The following is a 10,691-nucleotide window of genomic DNA, read 5'->3' on the forward strand; positions in this document are numbered from 1 at the left end:
TATAGGTTCGCAAAAGTACAGTGCCTAACTGTTCTAACTATAAACTCTCCTGAGAGCAAAGACAGCAAGTCCGTCTCTCCCAACAAAGCTGATATCAAGCAACCATCACGCATGGGCACTCACAATGGAAGACCTCTTCTCTCCACTGCTGGCTTCCCAGCAAGGCTCAGCTCCCCACCATCGTAATTCTGAAAACGAATCATATTCCCGAAACCACGGAATATTGTCCCTCTCTACAGATTCTTTCGAACGCCGAACAGCCACATTTTAGTCTTTTGTCGTCCAGCGCAGAAAGCCGGCCGCTGTGGCCGAGCGGTTCTAGAGGCTTCAGTCTGGAACCTCGTAACCGTTAAAGTCGCAGGTTCGAATCCTACCTTAGGCATGGATGTGCGTGATGTCCCATGGATGTGTGTGATGTCCTTTGGTTAGTTAGGTTTAAGTAGTTCTAAGTTCTAGGGGACTAATGACCACAGCAGTTGAGTCCCATAATGCTCAGAGCCATTTGGACCATTTTTTTGGATCCGTTACAGTCATGCGGATAAGATGCCTACCATCTCGACTGCTAGTGATACGAGGCCGCTGGGATCCAGCACGGCGTTCCGTATTACCCTCCTGAACCCACCGATTCCATATTCTGCTAACAGTCATCGGATCTCGACCAACGCGAGCAGCAGTGTCGCGATACGATAAACCGCAATCGCGATAGGCTACAATCCGACCTTTATGAAAGTCGGAAACGTGATGGCACGCATTTCTCCTCCTTACACGAGGCATCACAACAACGTTTCACCAGGCAACGTCCACCAGCACTGTGGTACCATGCGGGCGTACAGACCCTCCCAGTAACGTGGCGTAAGGCAGTCGCATTCAACCGAGAGCATGCTAAAAAGTGGAGTTTGTAGCGAAGAGAATCGGGAATAATATGCTGTATTGTAATTCTGAATGAAACCAACCTGCTTTTAGGAAAAAGTTTCCATTACTAACTGAACGCCCCTCGTATATACAGGGTGTGCCTCAAGCAACTGTGGACACTCAGGCATATGACAAAAGCGAGAATTTGAAGCAAAAAATTCTTATGTACTTGGCGGTATTCGGAATGCTTTCGAAAGACAACACATTTAATGACCATTGTTATTTATTTTTTCTATCAGTCAATACAACGTGAGGTTTACACTTGGACAAGAATTAGTAAACATTACAAAACGCGAGACCTTAACTTAACCGGCGAATCGAATCTTCAAATGACTTACGGGTTTGCTGCATGGTGACGTCGTCGAACACCGCCGATATTTCGACAGGATCACATCCTGCCATTTTCAATGCACAAATGCAAGGAAAGAAAAATGTGCAAGCAAATTTAATACCTCGGTTCACAGAGGAGGAACGAGGAAGACACCACACACAGAACAAGTGTCAACATAATCAAAGATAACCAACATCACAAATATCGATGGTTACTATTAATCAACAGGTGAGGTAGCACTAATTCTGTCCCTCTGTCTTTTGATGAGAGACAGAGCCGGATTCCAAGCAGCATTTAAACAAAATCCATCATCTCTGTTAATAGTCTGATTTCAACAGCTTCCTTAATACACTATCCCAATAGCTGGACGTGCAATCCAGAATCTCCGTGTTGTTGTATTTCATAGGATGACCGGTGTCAAGGCAATGTTCTGCAATAGCGGATTTGCCCGGCTGTTATAAGCGCGTGTGACGCCTATGTTCAATACACCGATCTTCCACAGTCCTGATTGTCTGACCAATGCATGACATGCCACAGCTGCAAGGAATACGATAGACCCCAGCCTTACGCAAACCAAGATCATCTTTTACGGACGCCAACAGCACAGCGCCTTAATCGACGACGTCACCCGGCAGCAAACCCGTAAGTTATTTGAACATTACAAAACGCAACTGTATCCCTTATATCTAAAAGGCGACAACTCAGACGGGTAAATTACTCAGAAATGAGAAAAATCATTACACAGCCTCGTTTGACAATAAAATGGCGAATTTCCCTCCGTTGTGTGAAACAGTTCAGTTGCTCGAATGTGTAAGACTTATATTACTAGTTTGGAAAATATTCGTAGCTGCTACGCTGATTTTTATGACATGAAGTTATTCCCTTATAGCAATAAATAAAGAAGCGAATACACTATGAAGCGCCAAAGAAACTTCTACAGGCATGCGTATTCAAGACGAGAGATATGTCTATAAGACAACAAGGGTCTGGCGCAGTTGTTAGATCGGTTACTGCTGCTACAATGCCAGATTATCAACATTTAAGTGAGTTTGAACGTGGTGTTATGGTTGGTGCACGAGCGATGGGACACAGCATCTCCGAGATAGCGACGAAGTGGGGATTTTTCCGTACGACTATCTCACGAGTGTATCATCAATATGAGGAATGCGGTAAAACGTCAAATCTCCGACATCGCTGCGCCAGAAAAAGATCCTGATGACGGGAACAACGGCGACCGAAGAGAATGGTTCAACGTGACAGAAGTTCAGCTCTTCCGCAAATTGTTGCATATGTCAATGCCGGACCATCAACAAGTGTCAGCGTCCGTACCACTCAACGAAACATCATCGACATGGGCTTTCGGAGCCGGAGGCCCACTCGTGTACCCTCGGTGACCACAGATGTTAAGTCCTATACTGCTCAGAACCATTTGAACATCTAGTGCTTCGTAGTTTCCGAAGTATAATCCTTCCTGTCCGGCTCCAACACCAGCCGGTCGCGACTCTATTGTGGCTTCACGCTCAGGCGTCCAGACTGCCCGTCTCGGCTCCTGTGTTTAAGCAGGACCAACACACCCAGGGCTTCAGTTCCGCCTGCCGTTTCATTTCCACTGTCGTTCCAACCTCTACTAGTATGATAATAAACACACTCTTTCACCTTTCACGCAATATGCGTTACAAGGCATACGAGACAATGCCAGTCACCTTTGTTGTTGTTGTGGTCTTCAGCCCTGAGACTGGTTTAATGCAGCTTTCCATGCTACTCTATCCTGTGCAAGCTTCTTCATTTCCCAGTACCTACTGCAACATACATCCTTCTGAATCTGCTTAGTGGATTCATCTCTTGGTCTCCCTCTACGATTTTTAGCTCCACGCTGCCCTCCAGTACTAAATTGGTGATCCCTTGATCCCTCAGAACATGTCCTACCAACCGATCCCTTCTTCTAGTCAAATTGTGCCACAAACGCCTCTTCTCCCCAATTCTATTCAATACCTCCCCATTAGTTATGTGATCTACCCATCTAATCTTCAGCATTCTTCTGTAGCACCACATTTCGAAAGCTTCTATTCTCTTCTTGTCCAAACTAGTTATCGTCCACGTTTCACCTCCATACGTGGCTACACTCCAAACAAATACTTTTAGAAACGACTTCCTGATACATAAATCTATATTCGATGTTAACAAATTTCTCATCTTCAGAAACGCTTTCCTTGCCATTGCCAGTCTACATTTTATATCCTCTCTACTTCGACCATCATCAGTTATTTTGCTCCCCTAATAGCAAAACTCCTTTACTACTTGAAGTGTCCCATTTCCTAATCTAATTCCCCCAGCATCACCCGACTTAATTCTACTATATTCCATTATCCTCGTTTTGCTTTAGTTGATGTTCATATTATACCCTCCTTTAAAGACACTGTCCATTCCGTTGAACTGATCTTCCAACTCCTTTGCTGTCTCTGATAGAATTACAATGTAATCGGCGAACCTCAAAGTTTTTACTTCTTCTCCATGGATTTTACTTCCTACTCCGAACTTTTCTTTTGTTTCCTTTATTGCTTGTTCAATATACAGATTGAAAAGCTTCCCTTTCATGTCCCTCGACTCTTATAACGGCCATCTGCTTTCTGTTCAAATTGTAAATAGCCTTTCGGACCCTGTATTTTACCCCTGCCACCTTCAGAATTTGAAACAGTGTATTCCAGTCAACATTGTCAAAAGCTTTCTCTAAATCTACAAATTCTAGAAACGTAGGTTTGCCTTTCCTTAATCTTTCTTCTAAGACAAGTCGTAGGGTCAGCATTGCCTCACGTGCTCCAACATTCCTACGGAATCCAAACTGATCTGCGGAATCCAAACTGATCGTCCCCGAGGTCGGCTTCTACCAGTTTTTCCATTCGTCTGTAAAGAATTCGCGTTAGTATTTTGCAGCTGTGACTTATTAAACTGATAGTTCTGTAATTTTCACATCTGTCAACCCCTGCTTTCCTTGGGGATTGCCGGCCGCTGTGGTCTCGCGGTTCTAGGCGCGCAGTCCGGAACCGTGTGACTGCTAAGGTCGCAGTTTCGTATCCTGCCTCGGGCCTGGATGTGTGTGATGCCCTTAGTTAGGTTTAAGTAGTTCTAAGTTCTAGGGGACTGATAATCACAGCAGTTGAGTCCCATAGTGCTCAGAGCCATTTTTTCCCTTGGGGATTGCAATTATTATATTCTTCTTGAAGTCTGAGGGAATTTCGCCTGTCTCATACATCTTGCTCACCAGATGGTAGAGTTTTGTCAGGAGTGGCTCTCCCAAGGCCGTCAGTAGTTCTAATGGAATGTTGTCTATTCCCGGGGCCTTGTTTCGACTCAGGTCTTTCAGTGCTCTGTCAAACTCTTCACGCAGTATCATATCTCCCATTTCATCTTCATCTACCTCCTCTTCCATTTCCATAGTATTGTCCTCAAGAACATCGCCCCTGTATAGACCCTCTATATACTCCTTCCACCTTATAGCTTTCCCTTCTTTGCTTAGAATCTTCTTCCATGATTCTTGAACCAAGTGTTAGCTATGATTAGGTTATGCTCCGTGCAAAATTCTACCAGGCTACTTCCTCTTCACATGCTACGTTTCATTCTCTTCCCTTTCCTACTCTCGAATTCCAATCTCCCATGACTATTAAATTTTCATCTCCCTTCACTATATGAATAATTTCTTTTATTTCATCATACATTTCTTCAAGTTCTTCGTCATCTGCAAAGCTAGTTGGCTTATAAACTTGTACTACTGTAGTTGGAGTGGGCTTTGTGTCTATCTTGGCGACAATAATGCGTTCACTATGCTGTTTGTAGTAGCTTACCCGCATTCCTATTTTCCTATTCATTATTAAACATATTCCTGCATTACCCCTATCTGATTTTGTATTTATAACCCTGTATTCACCTGACCAGAAGTCTTGTTCCTCTTGCCCACTATATCTAACTTTAACCTATCCATTTCCCTTTCTAAATTTTCTAACTTACCTGCCCGATTAAGGGATCTGACATTCCTCGCTCCGATCCGTAGAACGCCATTTTTCTTTCTCCTGATAACGATGTCCTCTTGAGTAGTCTCCGCCCGGAGGTCCGTATGGGGGACTATTTTACCTCCGGAACATTTTACCCAAGAGGACACCATCATCATTTAACCATACAGTAAAGCTGCATGCCCTCGGGAAAAATTACGGCCGTAGTTTCCCCTTGCCTCCAGCCGTTCGCAGTACCAGCACAGCAAGGCTGTTTTGGTTAATGTTACAAGGCCAAATCAGTCAATCATCCAAACTGTTGCCCCTGCAATTACTGAAAAAGCTGCTGCCCCTCTTCAGGAAACACACGTTTGTCTGGCATCTCAACAGAGACCCCTGCATTGTGGTTACACCACGCAAGCCTTCCCACCAACGGCAAGGTCTATGGTTCAGGAGAGGGGGGGGGGGGCTATAAGATGCGGGAAAAGACTCTTTTTTACCGAATAGTTTCCTCAAAATCGCACGAGAAAGACTGTATAGCGGAGAACATGAGCGAATTACAAAAGAATGGTTTTTATTTTTTACATGAAAGAAAAAGTTTTATCGACAAACTAACTATAGAGTCGTACGTAGCATCGCTTGATCTACGTAAAGCTTTTTTTTTTACCTAAATTGGATGACATGAGATTTCACTTCCTGTGTTGCGTCGAGCGACCAGCACGCCCTTTTGTATCGGATCTACATCTACATCTACGCGATTACTCTGCTATTCACAATATAGTGCCTGGCAGAGGGTTCAATGAACTATCAATGCGACAGAAAATGGTTCAAATGGCTCTAAGCACTATGGGACTTAACATCTGTCATCAGTCCCCTAGACTTAGAACTACTTAAACCTAACTAACCTAAGGACATCACACACATCCATGTCCGAGGCAGGATTCGAACCTGCGACCTTAGCAGCCGCGTGGTTCCGGACTGAAGCGCCCAGAACCGTTCGGCCACCGCGGCCGGCAATGCGTCAGAGAAACGAACCGTTGTTCTCAGCATTCACTCTTTTAGAGGTTTCGACCTTTTTTTTTAGGGTGAAACGTCTTATGTGTGTTTTAGGAATATTGTTGTTTTGACAGGGATTTAGAGAAATTTATGATAAAGTTGAACTTAAGGTGGTAACCATACTATGTCTAGCAAACACCACCTAATGTATTACTTCACTTTATGTGAAAGTAATCTGTAGAAGCTCCTGAATTCGTGTCTGCAAGTGTCTGGTCGGTATCTGAGAAATTGCTCAAACTTGTTTAGATGTCGAAATGCGTACATCTCGGTTCTGGGCAACATAACTATGTGAAAGTTTAATTTTGATTGAAAATACGTGAAGTGCACATTACACCATGCGAAATCCAGATATCAAACAAATCGGTTGTGAGAAAGCAATCCCTTTTCAATGAAATTAACGTACGCTATTTGACTGAAAAACAAATGACCCAGATTGAACTGTTGGCCCTGAATATTGCTAATTGTTAACTTTAGCCTTACAAAACAATGACTGTACCAGAACTGTTAATTTAATTACACAGCGAATGAGCATATATTTTAACGCATCTGAGTTTCAGATAAAATTGCTTGAACATTCCCAAGATAGTACTTTATTGAGATATTCACTGGTATTAAGCTTCTGACCTAATATATTATTTTCACAAATAATAGTCTGACAATCACTGTGCCTTACAATAGACATGAATTTTCATGATAATTAAATTTGTTGGCCTACCTGTTGATCTCGTCTGTTCAGCAGCATGGTACCATTAGGAATATTGTTCTGGCTGTCAAAAGCCATTTTCCGTACTTGCCATGTGCAATACAAGACGGTATCTTACCGATTGTGACAGAAAAATGCTTCTGCAGCACACAAATCGCGATGTGCAAACCGAGTATACAATCACATTCGTCAAGGTAAATAATGAAAGATAAGGAACTAAACGACTGATAAATGAGAATAAAGTCTCCAAGTTAAACTATGCTTCATTAAGCCATGACAACAATACATATTTTCCTAAAGTTGACACACCTAGACAAGTTAGCAATAATTTTTCTTCGTACAATTACTTTCCTCGACACTTGTTTCAATTATAAGACAAAACCACATGTTACATTATAATATTTCTGCAGTGAACTTCAACTGTCCCTAATGTTCCAGCAATAAGAAACTACACAGTTACAAATATATACATAAACTGAATTACCCTGAATTTTCCCATTTATCATTCTTCTACTGACACAGTCTCGTTTTGTTTACTCGAAACATATTAGTAAACAGCAGGTACATTGCCAGACGGTCCAACCCACGCTGCCTGCTACTCTCTACAAAACCAAGTAACCTCTTTGGCCTACTCTGCCAAAAATTTCTTGAAAATCGACATGGAAAATAGGACAGCCCTCTTTTGTGAGTCCCCACCGATTTATTAAAGGAGATTCCCTCAAACTCTTACTGAATGTACTCCATCTAATTATAGCGTAGTATATTAGCTGTGGTATTACCGTTGTCAAGGGCGCCATCGGAACTTAGTCGTATTATACCTACAGTAATCGCACGAAAAGTTGTCCGATTACAGCAGGGGATGTGAAGTATAGAGGACCGCGCGGGATTAGCCGAGCGATCCCGGGCGCCGCAGTCATGGACTCCCTCGGGCATGTGTGTGTGTGTGTGTGTTTGTCCTTAGGATAATTTAGGTTACGTAGTGTGTAAGCTTAGGGACTGATGACCTTAGCAGTTAAGTCCCATAAGATTTCACACACATTTGGACATTTTGAAGAATAGAGGAAATGTAGACATGTCACTGAGTGGCGTCGGGATGCAGAAAGGGAAATGTTTTCGTGTCTGTGTTCAAGACAACTTTCTGCCGTGAGCGCCTAGTAGCAGGTAGCTGGTATGGGAAAATAACTCGCATACCTAACATGGATTCGTGAATGCGGATTATACAGACTCTGATTTCAAACGAAGAGTTTATTTGTACGAAGGCTGTTGTCATACCATACTCAATACCCCATAGAAGAAATGAACAAATTTATGCAAGTTGTCAGGAATTTTATGTGAAAGTAACATTGCAAGTAAAACAGCGGTTCAACTTGGATGAGAAACCTTAGGATTTATCGAAATATCTAGATCGCTAAGATGTCCGAAATATTTTGAAACAGCCTGTGAAAGAGAGGCATGACGCAGACACTGGATGGGGACATCCAGAAGGAAGAAATAAAAAAAAAAAGTACTCCAGCTGAAATTTGTTTGAATAACATACTAATCTTGAAAGCCCATATTGACAATTTTATTTACGAAGTCTTTGCATTGTACATTTCACTTAGTAGCAGTTGCATCTTCAAATACTGAAGTAGAAAGATTATTCACCTAAAAATGTAAAAACGGACGAAAGAAATACATTTAATAATGAAACCCTTAATGGGTTCGCTGTATACAAAAGTACGAATGGTAGCAAACAATTGCTCAATTTTAAAACTGAATAGCTCCATGCTAAATGTAGGTAGAAAAATAATGCATCAGCTCAAGATCTTGTAAATGCATAAATTTTTTTCAATAATGTACTATAGGTATTTCGTGTTATTAAGTAATGAAATAACATTATTATAATTATGCCCCCTAAATCTGTGGTTTTTAAAGACTTTGAGGATATTTTTGGGATAATTCAGAATGAAACTAGAGTAATTTGACGTCTGAAAGGTGTTTAATTAGATATCCTCTATTTAACACTCGAGTCCAGCAACCATCTTAAAAAAGATGGTCATACAGAGACTTATATATATGTTGTTTGTGGTTGTTGTCTTCAGTCCTGAGACTGGTTTGATGCAGCTCTCCATGCTACTCTATCCTGTGCAAGCTTCTTCATCTCTCAGTACCCACTGCAACCCACATCCTTCTGAATCTGCTTAGTGCAGTCATCTCTTGGTCTCTCGCTACGATTTTTACCCTCCACGCTGCCCTCCAATGCTAAATTGGTGACCCCTTGATGACTCACAACATATCCTACCAACCGATCCCTTCTTCTTGTCAAGTTGTGCCACAAACTTCTCCCCATTTCTATCCAATACCTCCTCATTAGTTATGTGATGTACCCATCTAATGTTCAGCATTCTTCTGTAGCGACACATTTCGAAAACCTCTATTCACTTCTTGTCCAAACTAATTATCGTCCACGTTTCAATTTACATAGCTACACTCCATACAAATACTTTCAGAAACGACTTCCTGACACTTAAATCTATACTCGATGTTAATAAATTGTCCTTCTTATGAAACGCTTTCCTTGCCACTGCCAGTCTACACTTTATATCCTCTCTACTTCGACCATCGTCAGTTATTTTGCTCCCCAAATAGCAAAACTCATTTACTACTTTAAAATGTCTCTAATCTAATTCCCTCGGTATCACCCGACTTAATTCGACTACATTCCATTATCCTCGATATATATATATATATATATACTCCTGGAAATGGAAAAAAGAACACATTGACACCGGTGTGTCAGACCCACCATACTTGCTCCGGACACTGCGAGAGGGCTGTACAAGCAATGATCAAACGCACGGCACAGCGGACACACCAGGAACCGCGGTGTTGGCCGTCGAATGGCGCTAGCTCCGCAGCATTTCTGCACCGCCGCCGTCAGTGTCAGCCAGTTTGCCGTGGCATACGGAGCTCCATCGCAGTCTTTAACACTGGTAGCATGCCGCGACAGCGTGGAAGTGAAACGTATGTGCAGTTGACGGACTTTGAGCGACGGCGTATAGTGGGCATGCGGGAGGCTGGGAGGACGTACCGCCGAATTGCTCAACACGTGGGACGTGAGGTGTACACAGTACATCGATGTTGTCGCCAGTGGTCGGCGGAAGGTGCACGTGCCCGTCGACCTGGGACCGGACCGCAGCGACGCACGGATGCACGCCAAGACCGTAGGATCCTACGCAGTGCCGTAGGGGACCGCACCGCCACTTCCCAGCAAATTAGGGACACTGTTGCTCCTGGGGTATCGGCGAGGACCATTCGCAACCGTCTCCATGAAGCTGGGCTACGGTCCCGCACACCGTTACGCCGTCTTCCGCTCACGCCCCAACATCGTGCAGCCCGCCTCCAGTGGGGTCGCGACAGGCGTGAATGGAGGGACGAATGGAGACGTGTCGTCTTCAGCGATGAGAGTCGCTTCTGCCTTGGTGCCAATGATGGTCGTATGCGTGTTTGGCGCCGTGCAGGTGAGCGCCACAATCAGGACTGCATACGACCGAGGCACACAGGGCCAACACCCGGCATCATGGTGTGGGGAGCGATCTCCTACACTGGCCGTACACCTCTGGTGATCGTCAAGGGGACACTGAATAGTGCACGGTACATCCAAACCGTCATCGAACCCATCGTTCTACCATTCCTAGACCGGCAAGGGACCTTGCTGTTGCAACAG

Source organism: Schistocerca gregaria, chromosome 10 (assembly GCF_023897955.1).
Source record: "Schistocerca gregaria isolate iqSchGreg1 chromosome 10, iqSchGreg1.2, whole genome shotgun sequence".
NCBI lineage: Eukaryota > Metazoa > Arthropoda > Insecta > Orthoptera > Acrididae > Schistocerca > Schistocerca gregaria.